This window comes from Crocodylus porosus, unplaced genomic scaffold (assembly GCF_001723895.1).
Source record: "Crocodylus porosus isolate Cpor-Errol unplaced genomic scaffold, CroPor_comp1, whole genome shotgun sequence".
Classification (NCBI taxonomy): domain Eukaryota; kingdom Metazoa; phylum Chordata; order Crocodylia; family Crocodylidae; genus Crocodylus; species Crocodylus porosus.
In genome coordinates, this window is record NW_017728949.1 from 77,488,548 (window position 1) to 77,503,844 (window position 15,297).

Sequence of the window (15,297 nt, forward strand, 5' to 3'; positions counted from 1 at the left end):
AAAGGACTTTTTGTTGTCCTTGATGCCTGAAGCTAGTTGGAGTTCAGTTGCAGCCTTGGCTTTCCTGGTTTGCTCCCTGCAGGACCGGACCAGCACGGAGTAATCCTCCTGGGAGGTGAATCCCGTCCTCCATCCTTTGTAGGCTTTCCTTTTTAGCCACAGGAGGTCCGATGGATTCCCTGCTTCTACTTGTTATTCCCCTACTAGTATACTAAATGTTTTTTTTGGCCACAGCATTTGAACTGAGAGCCTATGTTGGGATTATGGTTTATTATGACTTTCAGCAGCTTTTCTAAATTGCTGCTTTGCAAGAGCATATTCCATCATGTAGGTATAGCTTATGTTCAATGTCCCAGAGATGTTTCCTTGCATTTGGCTGTATTAAAACACGTTTGGCTGGATTGTGAGAAGACCCTATAACCTACTGCCCTGGTTATTTACTACCTCACACAAATCTTTGTGTCCCAGGCAAACTTTACTAGCAAAAGTTTTCTATCACTGTCAGGAAAGTTGATAAAAAGATTAAATGGCATCTGGATCAAAAACCAGTCCTCTGGGAGCCCATTAGAAACAGTCCAGCTCATTGGTGTTCCCCCATTCACAACTACATGTTGAGATGTCTGTGAACTGATTTTTAATCCTCCTAATGTGTGCTCTCTTAGTTCCATATAATACTTGCTTTTAATCAAAATGTCATCTGGTACTAACTCAAATGCCTTGGAGAAATCCAAGCTTACTATATCAGCACAGTTTCCTCTATTGACCAGGCCTGTAATTCTGTCCAAAAAAAGAACTGGTTTGTTTGACAAGACCCGTTCATTAAACCAAGAATGCTGGCTTTACTTATATTTTTAGTTCTACTTTGTTGATTGAGCTCTGGATTAACTATTCCATTATTTTAGCTGGGACTGATATCAGACTAAATGTTCTGCAGTTTCTTGGGTCATACATTTTATAAATAGAAAAACTGTGTCAGCAGCCTTCCAACCCACTGGAGTTTCCCATTTTCCAAGGATTGATTAAAAAAATCTCAAAGAGTTCTTCAGGTGGTTCCTTTAAGACTCTTTGTAAGTTATCTGAATTTGTTGATTTGAAAATGTTTAATCTTACCAGATGCACTTCACATCCTCCTTTTGCTACAGATATTAAACTTTCTATTCCATCCATGCCATTCTATGGAAGAGATGTACATCCTCCTGTTTAATTATCAAATACAACACACAATACCTGTTAGCTTTTTTGCCTTTTCCATTTCATTATTTATAACTCTACTGTCTGTATCTTGCAGTAGACCTTTACTTCAGCTAGGGTTTGTACTCTTCCAAGTATCTTTAAAAGTATGCTGTCTTATTACTGTAACTATTGGCCATTAATATTCCACTGGTTCCTTTGGATTCTCTATCAATTGCAGTATAACTTGGTGGCAGGGTGTGGAGAAGGGCCTTAGGGATGCACTTGGCATCATGCACTTACTAGGGTTGGAATATAGCCAGGACAATCTAGTTAACATCCTGTCTATGACACAGTGCCATGGGTTCTTTAATTGGTTACAGGTGCTCAGGACCTTGGTTTCATTTTTCCTTTGACAGACTACACCACACCGCCTGCTACTACTACACAGGGGAATTAACTTGGTGCTATTGTAATGGATAGCCATGTTCATTGATTTATAACACCTAGGTTCCCTAAAAGGTGGTGTTTTCCATCGAGAAGCTGTCATCCTTTCAATTTGGTCTGCTTTATGAAGTGCCATAGACTTTAAAGAATCTCAAGTGGATTTAAGGATTTGGCCACAGGAATTGGATGACAAGATTTGACAAATGACAGGATCATAGCAGAAGTTGTAATGGCTGCAGTAGCAAGGATTCTGTTAAGTATTCATTGACACAGAATAATTGCCTCTTCACAGAGTATCTTTTTGAAAGATGGCACCTAAAGGATTGGCTTATAGCTTGTTTGGACTGTTCTGATCATTTATCAAATACATATTCTTAAAAAAACCTCTGGGGTCTCATTCTGCCTACAATCCATGTAGAGAATTTCCTTGCCCATAATGGAGGGCTTGTGAAGGAGTATTTAAGGCCCCCAGAAAGCATATTCATATATCTAACGAATCTCTGAGATCACCCCTGTGGCTACAGAGGTTCCCAGAGACAGTGGAATTGATATACTCTTTGCTTTTTAACCAGGCAGCAAAGTCACAGCTTTCTAGGGATTATGCATCATCTTTGTGATAAGGAGTTATATTGGCTGAGGCTTTACTACATGTTAAGGTCATGTTTCATGTGCTGGAGTGTTGGGTAGGAGATTGGTGACTAGATTGGTACTAATCACCACTGCAACTGTCTACCAACTGCAGACATCTATGGAAAATAACACAGATGTAAAGGATATGGCTCAAGTTCCCCCAAAGTTCTCCAACTCCAGTTTTGGTTGAATTATGACATTATTCACTCTGAGGTTAGGCTGTCCCTTATTCAGGAAGTACAGAACAGTGCAGAGTCAGGTTTGCATACTATGTAGAAGCATAGAACTTAGCCATAGAAGAGACTTATTACATTCTTGTGTCATTCTCCGACTAGTTCTCTTCCGTCTATTCTTCAGCCTTATGTCTAGTCTGATTTTTACATGGCTAGTCATTCCTTTCATTATTTTTCTGTATGCTATTCTACAATGTCATAGACAAATTCTGTTAATAAATATGAGCTTCAACATCCCACGTAGTGCAGTAAAATTAGAATTAATTATTATACCTACCTTGGAATCTCTGTGCAGGAGACCCTCACCATTCCTGGGGGATACATTCTCGAGACCCCGCGAATGGTGAAATCTGCGAGTAAGGCACTGTGTTCATGAATGCCATCTGCGTTCATGAACGCAGTGCCCCCGGTGGATGGGGGGGGTATGGCTGCACTGGTGGCGGTGGAAGTGCGGCGGTGGTGGGAGCGTGGCAGCAGCAGCAGGAGTCCAGTGGCGGCAAGTGCAGAGCTCCCAAGGAGCTCCTGTAAGTATATTTAAGATGTGGGTTTGGCATTCACGAATATTTGAAACCGTGAATGTGGAACCTGCAAATAGCGAGGGTTTCCTGTACTTTTCCAGTTTGACAGACATTTAATTTTAAGTTAGTATCTTTTCCTTCGATTTAACTGTGTGAATTGTCAGTGCGCTGTCAGTACTAACTAAAATTTGCATTAACTTAGGAAGGACTCTTTTGTTTTCTGTCCTCAGTCTCATTCCCCATGTAACTGACAAACAGAAAAAATGTGAAAATAATAATGATATATGCCTGAAAAATAAAAGTGATTACTTAAACTTCCTTTTTGCACTCAGTTTATCTGAAATATGACTAACACCAAAAAAATCAAAATCTGGTTCCAGCTATTTATATATATATATATATGCTTGTTAAAGTATAAGTTGGGTACAAATGAGACCTTTGCAAATCATACTGAAAATACGGAGAAGCTCATGTTTCAGGGTTTATGATAACCTTTAAAATGCATCCTGTTAAACTAGAGATAAAATTGTATTGGAGAGATTATGTAAAAGAAGAATACGTTGTACATATTTTCGAAGAGCTAAGCTTTTAGCTTTATGAACCACAGGCTTTGTAATTAGCAGCAGAGAGAGGTTAGATTGTCCACATTTAAGAGAATATGTTTTAAACTAATTGTGTTTACTGCGTAATTACACTTGTTTGCTGTCATTGAGGCAGGATCTTGAACCACTTCGTAATAGTTGCTATTAACTCCTGTTGACGACAGTATTGGGTGTGCTAGGGAGTATACAGTTATTAAGAAGCTAAATATTTTAAACCTTTCCTACTAAAAAAATGGAAAACAACTCAAAGGAGAAGGTAGAAAGAGGCTATATGTGAGGGGCGGGGAAGGAAAGAGAAGCCAGACAAATTACAGGTTGTCATTTAAAACTTATACTGGCCACTACTAAGTTACGAGAGAGAAAAAATGGTGAGGACCATTAGAAAGTGTGTGAAAGAAATAGATGTCAAGACAATCCAGGTGAAGAAAAGCAGAAAAAAGTATAGGCTTTTTCAAGGGGGGGGCCGGTGGGAGCGGGGGGAAATGTCTCCTAACTGGTAAAGAATGAGACATTAGGAACAAGAACATTCAGAGAGAAATACTAGAAAAGGAAATACATGGAAGGATGAACCTGAGTTTTACCGCAGTTTTTGTTTGTTTTTAAACATGGCTATAGCAGTTCAGCCCCAAATTCTGTGATTGTGAAGTGAACACATTAAATCCAGCACATGTTCCTTTGCTGTCTAGAAGCATGATGTGCCTGGTAGTGTTCTGCATCTCTTTTTTAACTCCAATCATAACAAGAAGTCTTTCCAAATATAATTGCACTGTGACTCAGCCTTTTTTGACACTTCCTTTGAGTTTTAATGTATTTTCCCATTAAGCAGGCTGTAGTGCTGCCTGTAATGAGAAATAGACTCTGAGGCACGGAAACATGTTAAATATTATCAGAGGTGTTCTAGTTATTGGCACTTTTGCAGGACCCCGGAGGAGAAAACAAACCTTTAAAAAATTAACTGTATTTGACTGCACTACTAGTTATTTATTTGAATTACACAAGCACAGCAGCTTCAACCAAGATCAGCACCCCACTGTGCTAGGCACTATAAAAACAGACACTTCCTGCCACTGAGAGCATTATAGTCAAGGTGGACAAAGTTTGCAAGGGGATGTAATGGCACAGAGGGATGCAGTGACTTGCTGAAGGTCAAACAGCAGATTGGATCTTTTGAGTTTCTATTCAGTGTCCTATTGGACTGTACTGTATCACTAATACCAATGCTTCTGGTTTGTATAGATCTTCTCCAAATTACAGTATTAGATTATTTCTTATCAGGATAGAAGGGAAATCTTCATTTCGTCTAAAAAAATAGTCACTTTTAGATAGCTTTGATAAGAAAAGTGAAGCTCCTAACAAGAATTTCTGTTTGCATTATTAGAGGCTCCAGGAAACTGAAAGAAAAGTAAAGACATTCTCACAATTTGCTTGAAAATCACATTGGTGTTATATGTATAAGATGACAGGCAGGGCTGGGTGGCACTTTAAAGACTAACATATGTAAGAAAGGTTATGGTGATATGTGAAAAACTATGCAGTACGTTGGCATAAATCTTTGCTTGACTCTGAAAAACCAATATAGCTCCATCAGTGTCACTTATTATAGCAGAATTAATGTTAAGACTTTCTTACAAAGATTGATATCGGTACTAGCAATTCCAACTATGATAGGGCCAGTCCTTTAGATACTGTACAAATACATAATGACAGACGGTCCTGGACTGAACCAGTTACATTTTACATTAGTCAGTTAGTGAGCACCATCACTCCTCATGGTGGAGTGGTAGAATGTGAAAGTAGCTTGAATGTAGAGAAGCTTACAGTTAACACAAAGGTAGATGATAACTGCATGTGATGCACCACTATCAAAAGTCTAAACTTGAACTGATGCAGTATCTCTGCCTGTACATAGGTTTGTAGCCCGGGTATACACGGGTTTGTACTTCCCTCTCCAGTTGAGGGAATTATTGGTAGGGCAGTGTGCTGTGGAGGGACAACAGCCCAACGGCCACCTCTGTCCCCTATAGAGTCAGGTCCAGTCAATCAATTACTTAACTATATGCAGATTTAGTATTACAACAAAACCATTAAAGGGTAAGAACATGTATATAAATCTATGTACAAATTTAAAAACAATAAACCTACACACATACATATAGATATACACACTCCCAGTTATCATTTGAAATACAGATGAACAATAGAACAAACCATACCAAAGGATATTGATTGGGCAACCTTGTAACTCTGTTCATATACAAACAATTACTTCAAATTATTCTCATAAACTGTAAGGCACCATCTACAAATATAATCAGCAGTCCTTAGACTACCTGGGTGCCTTCCAGGGCAGGGGCCCCATTCCCAAGGTACCACTACAGGAAAGGAGGTGGGGGGAAAGAAAAAGGAGAGGAAGATCCCAAAGACTCCTAAGCTCCCCTGCTATCACCCAGGAGTGGCCCACGTGGTGCCCCTTCGCAACCCTCGGGAGTCCCTCCCCTGTGGGGACCCGCTCTACAGGGTAACTTATTGCTACTCCACAGTCCCAGAGGGTTGCCTCTTGTTTTCCAGGTCAAGCTCTGTTCCCCACTGGGTTTTCCTGCCACCTAACTCTGCTGCCGCTGCCCTGGCTTAGGGACTCATGCTCCGCTGTGTGTAGTGGGTGCTTTGCCTTGTGCTAGGGGTTGGAGGCCTGGACAGCCTTGTGCAGCACTGTGGCTCAGTCTGTTCCTGGACCCTGTGGGCAGCTTCGTCTGCACTGAGCTGCTGCCCCGTGTCAGCAGCTGTAGACCTGAGCCACCTCAAGCGGGTCCCAGGGTCTCTCACCCTCCATGCAGCACCTCATGCACCGAGCTCCCAGCCTTGTTCTGGGGGTTGAGGACCTGAGCTTCCCCACAGGCTCCAAAGATCCTGCTCCATCCACTAGCCTGTGCGCCCTGTCTCTGGCCGTACACCTGAGGTTGTAGACCCGAGCCCACGCAGCTGCCAGGGTCTGGACACAGTGCGCCATGCTGCGCACCGAAAGCCTAACTGGTGGAGCTGTGCCACGCTCCCCGCTGATAGAAGTCTTCAGGGGCTCTTCCTGGGCTACTGCTTTGCCCTGCTGAGCAGCTCTCCTCAGCTCTTCTAAGCTCCACTCTTCTCTCCTCTCTGTCCCCGACGCATCTCCCTCGTGCTGGGCACGTGGCTCCTTTTATATGTTCCAGGACTCTGCCCCTGAAGTCTTCTGGACCTCACAGTTTGCAGTCTTCAATCAGGTCATGGGGACCTCTTCTCCTGCTCTCTTCAGGAAAGGGGCATGGTGTTATTTCTCTTGGTGCCTCCTGATTGGTGGAAGGGTGCCACCAATCAAAACAACAGGATCTCAAGCCTGGGGTTCAACTCAAGCTCTGAAAGGTAAGCTTGCTACAGGTGTTGCAGCTTATCTATGGGTACATACAGGAATTAGGCTGATCTAAATGTCCAATCATACAGGCATGCAGAGTGCTTAAATTGCCCCAAAATGGCATGCCTGATTTAATTTAGTTCATCTGAGGTGCACTAACTTAGATCAAGATCATGTTAACATGGTTTACAAAGAGGGGCTAACCCAATCTTGCAAACACATGTATGTGTTCACAGTGCAGCCTATGCTATTCCCACCCCCTACCCAACCCTGAGTGGGTAACTCCCTGAGGACCATCCCTCTATACCAGCAAGCCCCCTCTACTCTTCTCCCCCTGATCCTATCTGCCCCATCTCCCATCCTGAGTTACTTATACCAATTTTCCTACGTGGCTCCTGGGGACGGTGAATGGCTGCATCTATTCCTCCTAGTCTGCTTTCACATGACTTAAAGCAAGCTGTGTGAATGTAGATTGGGTGTGGTGAACAGCTGAATGCACCCTATTATATTTGATATAGCAAAGCTAAAAGGTATTGAGACCAAGGATTTTTTAAATCTGCAAATTAGACATTTGTTCAGGATACTGGAAGATAAAGCATGTTTCAAGCAAAAAGGTTGAAAAGAAAAAGTCCTGAAGATGAACAACAAGGTGCTCAAGGAGGAGGTCTTGGAGCAGTATGAGCAGTGGGAAGAATTTAGAGTCAAGATCAACTAGGAACATAGATATCTAGAATGAAAGTCTTGACAATTGGTGCAATTGTCTTGACAATTTGAGTATGACTTAAATTCTTCGTGTGTCTCTGTTTCTTTTGACAAAGTGGAGGTGGAAATATTTTGCTTCCTCAATTAATGGGGAGGAGCTTAAGTCATGAAGGCATGTTAGGTGCTCAAATACAGTAGTGCTGAGAACTATAGGAATGCTTTTAAAAGAACATTACTGTCATTATGTATTGTATTGAACATTGGTCTGCACTGCAGGTTTTATTTACGAAAGGTTGAGGGGACAGACTTACCTCTTTGCTAATAGGGAGAAGGTCCATTATTTAATATTTAATATGCTTTATTACATATAAAGATAAAGTATTCTTTTTTTATTCCCTCTTAATGTCACAGTTAGTAATTTGGGGGAAGAAGACCTGCACCTGTTTAATTCAGATTTCTTCAAGCTCTTTTTAAAATGTAGTGTACTGCAGAGACCTCCAAAATGATTAAATTGGTAACATAATCCGTAAGTAGTAATCCATTCAATAATACATGTATCAGTATTTGAACAGTTTAAAAAATTTCATCAAAGGCCAACTAGAGGATATATGAGAAGTAGTGTGAGAGACAGGACAGACTGAATAACAAAAGCAACTACAATAATCCTTCTAACTAATCTCCAAAAGGCCTTCAGTTTCTGAAAACTAAATATTTAATTATTGGTACTGCCTCTACATGAAAACATTATAATACACTTTATAACCTCACTATTGTTTCCAGAGCTAGTGACAGCAACAACAACATGTCACCACTTAAATAAGATCTGACAAATGAACAACTGTATTGCTGCTTTGTAAATTTGATGGTTAATTTCAATAGCGATGTGTCTGGGCAAAAGGGCAGCAAGGGGTAGCCCAGCTGTATCTCTAGTGATGAGGTGTTTCTGAAGGCTGAAGGATTATGACTTAGCTAGAATTTCTGTCAGTGTCCCACAGTTTCTTATGAAGAAAATAGACCATGTGATCTAAATACTGCACGAGTGTTTTCCCTAAATATAATCGGATATTAAATTAAATTTTAAAAGCACGTATTTTATTATCCAAAAGGGGCTATTAAAAGGAAGAGTTAATTTAGAAGCAAAGAATAACCCCATTTTATTATTACCAGTCTAACACATTGATGGAAGTTAACAGAGAGTTTGGAAACTATTTCTTTTTCTGTACCAAATTTGACTTTGAAAACCCCTAAACTCCAAAAAGTCTTCTGGGAAGAAAGCCCCCAACATTGAAGTTAGTAGAGAGAAGCTTTTTGGATTTTGTGCTTTTTGACATATAGTTGGTATTCTGTAGAAAGCCCTTTCACATAACCACTCTTCTCCTTTATCCTCCCCCACAAAAAATGGTTTTCTGTTTTAAAACACATCTAGCTTTGTTGTAAAACTTGATGTAAAATTTTGAACATCTAAAACTACATTATATATAATAATTCTTATACATATTTATGAGGAAAATCTATATGCATCTACCTTTTATATTTGTATCTCCGTGAGTGTGTGACACAGCAGATTGAATAATAAGTTATGGTATTATTTTAGGTTTTTTATTGAATGAGTAGTTTATTTTGAACTCGTTTTGCCCATTTTGAAAGCAGTTTATATGCTCTGAACTTCTGTTGTGTTACAGACTTGAACTGGTTTTACAAATGCTCTTTTGTAAAATTCTACCAACTCTGTAGCTGATCAAATGCAATTCTGCCGAAATAGTTCCTGAATTTATTGCAAAAAATGTCAATAAATATTTTTTCAATCAGATCTTATGTATGTGTGCACACGTTATGCTATATCTGAAAGATAAAATAGTTATTTATTTTTGTCTACATGTCCCTTAAATACTTATTGTGGAATGCTAGGTTTTCAGATTTGATACAATTAGAACAGGGATCTCATATGGACTAAGTACAGACAGTCAAAGAGCCCAAGGCTGAATTGATTCAATCTTTGCAGGTTAGTTTCAGCTGTGTAGATTGAACTAATCAGCAGGTGAACAGGCGTTCACTTTTGAGTCTGGAAACACAGCCACATGCCTGCAGTGGCCCAAGCCAGAAGTGGGGGGTGGGGAAGGGGGCGCTAGATCACACCTCCCTGCTTGGCTGGAGCACACAACTTGGACAAAGCTAGCTCTCCCACTCTGTGAGGGGGGAGGTTTGCAAGAGAAATGCAAAGAATGGTGGGATGCTGAGGGACTGTGAGTTAACTTGAATGTGGAGAGGATCTGGGACAGAAGTTCAAGAAACTGATTTAACCTAAATCAGTTTAGTCTGATACTGCATCCAACCAAGTTTATTTTAAACTAGTTTTGCCCATTTTGAAAGCAGTTTATATGCTCTGAACTTCTGTTGTGTTACAGACTTGAACTGGTTTCTGATCACGTATACAAGTTTGTGTAACTTCTGTGCCTAGCTGTACAGTCTACAGGCCATCAGAGGTGGGTTGTCCAGCTCACAGAGTTTCCTGTGGTCCAGATGACCCATTTTGGGGGCTTTTCACAGTTGCTGCTAGAGCTGCTGAGATTAATGCCACTGCTGCTCAACCTGCTGCAGTATTTCTGGTTAGCGATCCAAACTGAGGATGCAAATTGGCAGCAGGGGAGGCAAGCATTGGCAATGTTAACCTTGCTGCACCAACAAAGGTTCTCATAATAGCTGTGAGAAGCACTGCAGTCTGGATCCAGTGGTGGGATCCAGAGAAACCCCTCAGTGGTCCAGCCCATGAGAAGCTCTGTGATCCAGTTCTGGCCTGCCAACTCAAATGAGTTTGCCATCCCTGAATTAGAACTTTGCATGCAGTGTGTTATGCTTTTAAGATTCAATTAAGAAAATGGAGAGAGGCAATAATTTTTAAAGTGCACCTGCTGTGGAGAGTGGTAACTATACAAAGTGGCCAGTAGTTTGGTTTACGGATGCTTATTAATTCAAATAATTCTATGGTATGAAATACTGGTCATGTTTGTGGGGTTTTTTTCCTTTTCTGTCCTGGGGCTTTCTTGCAGTGGCCTATGGAATATGTATGTTTCTTTTAATACCTTTATTGTAATGCAATCCCCTTCAAAAAAGCCCTTTGTCTTGTTTTGCCTGGTTAGTGGTTTCTTTTCTGTGTCTTCTTTTTTTCTTTTTGTATAACAAGGACATCACCCATATTTCTTTAGGCTTGCAACTCTTTAGCTGAAAAAAGATATCACTTTTATGTATTCTGAATATGAATTAAAAATAAATGGTATCTTTTTTGCTTTTTGTTTTGTAGTACTAGCTTCAGCCTGTACATATAAATTACTTTGTATGCAGTTGTAGCTGGAAATAGATATGACTCTGTACCTGTAAGAGTCTGTTCTCCTGCTGGATTTATGTTAGTGTTGTACTTCCTTTTTTATTTTTTTTTAAGGGTGCATACATCTCTAGAGAATGAAAAAGTAACTAGTACTCCTGGAATATGAATGTGAACCAGTCCACAGATTCAAAAGAATGAGTGTCTTTAAGTGTCTTTAGTGAGCCATTAATGGATAGGTTGGTGGATATGTATGATGTCACTCATCATGGTCAGCCTGGTAGAAAGGGATGAGTGGAATTTTTTAAGCGGACTAAATACATGTCTAACTACCCCTTGAGGGACTGTGTATACATCCCTGTAAAACAATTATTTCTATTCTGTAATATAGCTATTGTGGAAGGATGAAACTGAATTTCATTATAATTTTAGGTTAAATAGCTACTTGCACATGAAACTCGCTTGGCTGGCTTGCTTGGGCATTTGCCACTGGGCTACATCACAGAGTGTGTATTACAGTAGACTAGCTTTGCCTGAAGACACCTATGTCACTTTATTGCACCCTCTACTCCTCCTTCTCTCCTGTAACGTACATTGCAGAGTCAAGCAATTTATATTTTCCCCTTCATTTCTACTTCCATGAACTTCTGAACTTTTTTATTGTTCCGAACCAGGACATCAGTAGTAGCCACTAGGCCATTATGCTTGCAGTCCCAATGAAATGTAAGCATATGAGTACCTTCAAACATGTGACCAAAGCTATGTATGTGTTGCATCAGGATTCCAGTTGGCTTTGCTAGAGGCTATATTATTGTGGACTACACAACTTTTAACTGTCCCTCTTTCTCTTTTTTTTCATATGGTTGGGAAGGGGTTCATTTTATTTCCTTTCTGCTTCTAATCATGACATTTTCCCTTGGTTTATACCCACCTGTGGACTAAAACTCAATGGAAATTGGAAATCAGAGTTACAACAACAAGGCTTAATGTGTCACACAGCCCTGTTATCTGTTTTCCTCATTGTTATTATGGATTTCATGGTATTTTAATTAAAAAGCTGTTTCCAAATATGAGTCTGATAGATAGTCATTTCAACATCAGTCCTGTGCACGCCTTGTCTCATTGTCCTTTTTTGAGGCAAACATTAGAGCAAAAAGTGAAGGTTATGCAGAAACCTCTGGCACATCATAACTGCAAAAATGTTTGCTTTAATGAATGATGAGTATGAAAATTTGGGAATTGCTCATTGTTTCCACTCACAGTGTTGTGTGTGCTTTCTGTGGATTGGTATGTAACAGTCTTTGGACAGCTGATAAGCCCCATGAAAAGGAAGTGAAGTGTTTACCAGTCTGGGTATAGCTATTACTAATTTAAAGGGAAGCACACTCATGCCGACATGATGAGCGTTGACCACAGTGAACTGTGCTGCTCTTAGCCTTTTCACTTCTAAAACTTGATTTCCTGTTGCAGGCTATGGCAGCTGTGCCTGTACACTCACAGCAAACACAACAGTCTCAGCTTATGTTCCTGCCTCTCCAACAAGACTTTTTGTTTTCAGAAGTGAGGTTACAACAACCTTTTTCTGTCCAAGATAACCAGACTGCAGAGAACCATACAAATGAAAACTGGATTCCTTATTTTTCTTGTTATTCTCTTCTTCACACTGTTTTGAGCCTGCCTGTAGGGACAGACATTACACATAAACCTGTTTAAGTGATCAAAAACTGGTTTAACCCTGTAACAGAACAGATGTTCATGGCACATAAATCAGTTTGAAAATGGCTGAAACCGGTTTGAGATAAACCTGCTTGAATGTAGTATCACACTTAACTGATTCAGGTCAAACCATTTTATGCAATGTCTGTCCCAGACCCCTTTCTGGTTTAAATTAGATCAGGCTCCCCCAGCATCCTGACATGCTCTCTGGGATGGATGGGGATCTCCGCTCCACAGTAGGGCTGCCCCCCGCCCTCTGCTTCCTGGCTGCTGCTCCTGCAGTCTCTGCAGGCATATGCCTGGCTTCTGCTCCCCCCCTCTCCTCCCAACCTTCTGCTAAGCAGGCATCTCCCCATCCCTCACAGACACCTCCCAGCATTAGCTAGCAGACCACAGGCTGGCTACCTCCGAGCCGTGGCACACCGAACGAAGGTAGAATCAACAGATAGCTGGTAATTTCCCTCTGTTTTTTTAATAGGGTGATAAACACTGAGGTAGTGGTGATAAACATTTCCTGCTGGGCTGCTTAGGAGCGGGGCGGGGAAACTCTGCCTAATCATAGCGCTGTGATGGGGCCTGGCCATGCCCCCCTCAGCTCAGCCCTGTAGATGGGAAGGAAGGGCTGCTCTAGCACCCACCTGGCTTCCAGCTTGAGTCACTGCAGACACGTGCCTGCAATTCTAGAATGAAAAGGAAACGTCTATCCACCTCTAAATTGGTTAGATTAACCTGCAAAGATTGAATTAATTCAGGCTTTTTGAATGTCTGTCCCTAGCCTAGATAAAACCTGTGAACCTAAATGATTGCCCTTCTGTTCCTTTGACTCTTAAACCACAATTTTACTTTCTTTGCCAGCATTAGGTTTATGAGAGTTACTAGTAACTACTGCACATGTTCAGAGCTTGAATTTTGTCATAGTTACTGAACAATGAGACAATTCATAGCTACATGGTTACATTTGGAGTATGAATTTAGATGTGCCAGAACACTGTTGTTTTTAGAAAACATAATACAATGCAGCCCCGTGAACTGAAATTAGTTTCTTTTGCTTAGGGAGCTGTAAATGGGTAAATTAAACTGCATTGTGTGCTTTTAAATGTAATGTGCAAGACACACCATGACTGATATAAAACAAAAACTAAGCCCTTAGAATGCCCTAGGGAAAATTATATTATATCAACTTTATAGCATCTAGGCATCACCAGAGCTGTACTCATCAGATTTAGGAAACAGAGGAAACCTGCATCTTGAATTGCCTTTCTGGGCTTAAACACATTTCCTAAGATATGTGAACTGCAGGAAAAATCATGCAGTAGAGAAGGAATCTCATTATTGAAATGAGTGTTCAGAAACGGTCCATTAATCCTTATCATCTGGTTCACAACACATGCACTGCACTTACAGATACTATGCCGTTAGATCAGGACAGCAAACTCTTTTATTATGCTGTGAAGAAATGCAAAGCTGCATGAATATAAAAACAGCCTCACCCATCCTGTTTCCTTCATTAAAAAGTGGGGCACTGGAAAACTCAGCTAGAGTTACGAGAGTAAAGAAGATCTCTTCCACTGTCAGTTTTATAGTGTGTTTGTCATGCAAATAGACTTTGTGAATATCTCCTTCACACCAAGCTATATCTAGAGTAAAACGGATGCATGATGAAACTCAGACCCTATTTACAGAGTTCTACTAACATATTGCTTATCAAACTATTTTAAACTGAAGTAAACTAAGAATAGTGCACTAAAATTTATTTCTTTACTATTAATGAAGTAAAAGGCATATGTGGCCAGAATACCACAAAGTAAAGTATTCAAAATAAATGTGCAATAGTTTGAATATAGATTAAGTTATGATGGCAGCGTAGCACTTCCTTTAGATAAGCCTAAATCTGACACTTGTGGGTGGATCTGAATAGAAGACTTCTGCCTTTTCTACAGGGATAGTAGAGATAAATCCAAAAAATCAGTTTAGTCTGTTTTACTTTCTACCCACCTGAATACCTTCTGAGTTGGGCAGTATGCTATAAGATAGGTACCACAAACCAGGTTCTGACTTCTAATTCTGCCTTTATTCCTGACTTGCGTTGTAACTAGTAAATCAAACTCTCTTATTTTGGCCTCAAGCCGAAGCCCTGAACCCCAGTCTAAATTTAATCCAGATTCTGTTCGGAAGGCTACCTCCCCCGCCTCTCTCATTAACTCTGTTGCAGTTTGTGTTGAATGAAAGAGGGTGCATCTACATGTGCAATTAATGTGATGCGCTTGCAGCTGGCTCAGGGGTTTCAGCCCCGGGCTCTGGGTCATGGCATCAGGCAATGTCAGGGCTGTCTGGGGCACAAGAATGCCAAAGCTGTGGAGCTGTGTAGGTCAAAAATCCTCCCATGCTGCGAGGTAACAGTGCAGGGAAAGCCTGAATGTGTGCTGTGTGGCACCGCAGACGGGTGTGCAGCACCGCACGCCACACAGCCATGTTCATCTGGACGCAGCCAGAGAGGACGGTGGGAAAAGAAGGTGAATTCTTCCTAGATGAGTTCTTCTCAGAGGTGTTGAATGGAGCCAGAAATTGGGCACTCTTC

General features: G+C 40.8%; 1 protein-coding gene across 2 annotated transcripts in view; it reads left to right on the plus strand.

Moving 5' to 3' along the window:
- Window positions 1–15,297, plus strand: part of LYPD6 (LY6/PLAUR domain containing 6) — an 88,130-nt gene that overhangs the window by 53,627 nt on the left and 19,206 nt on the right. The window lies entirely within an intron of this gene.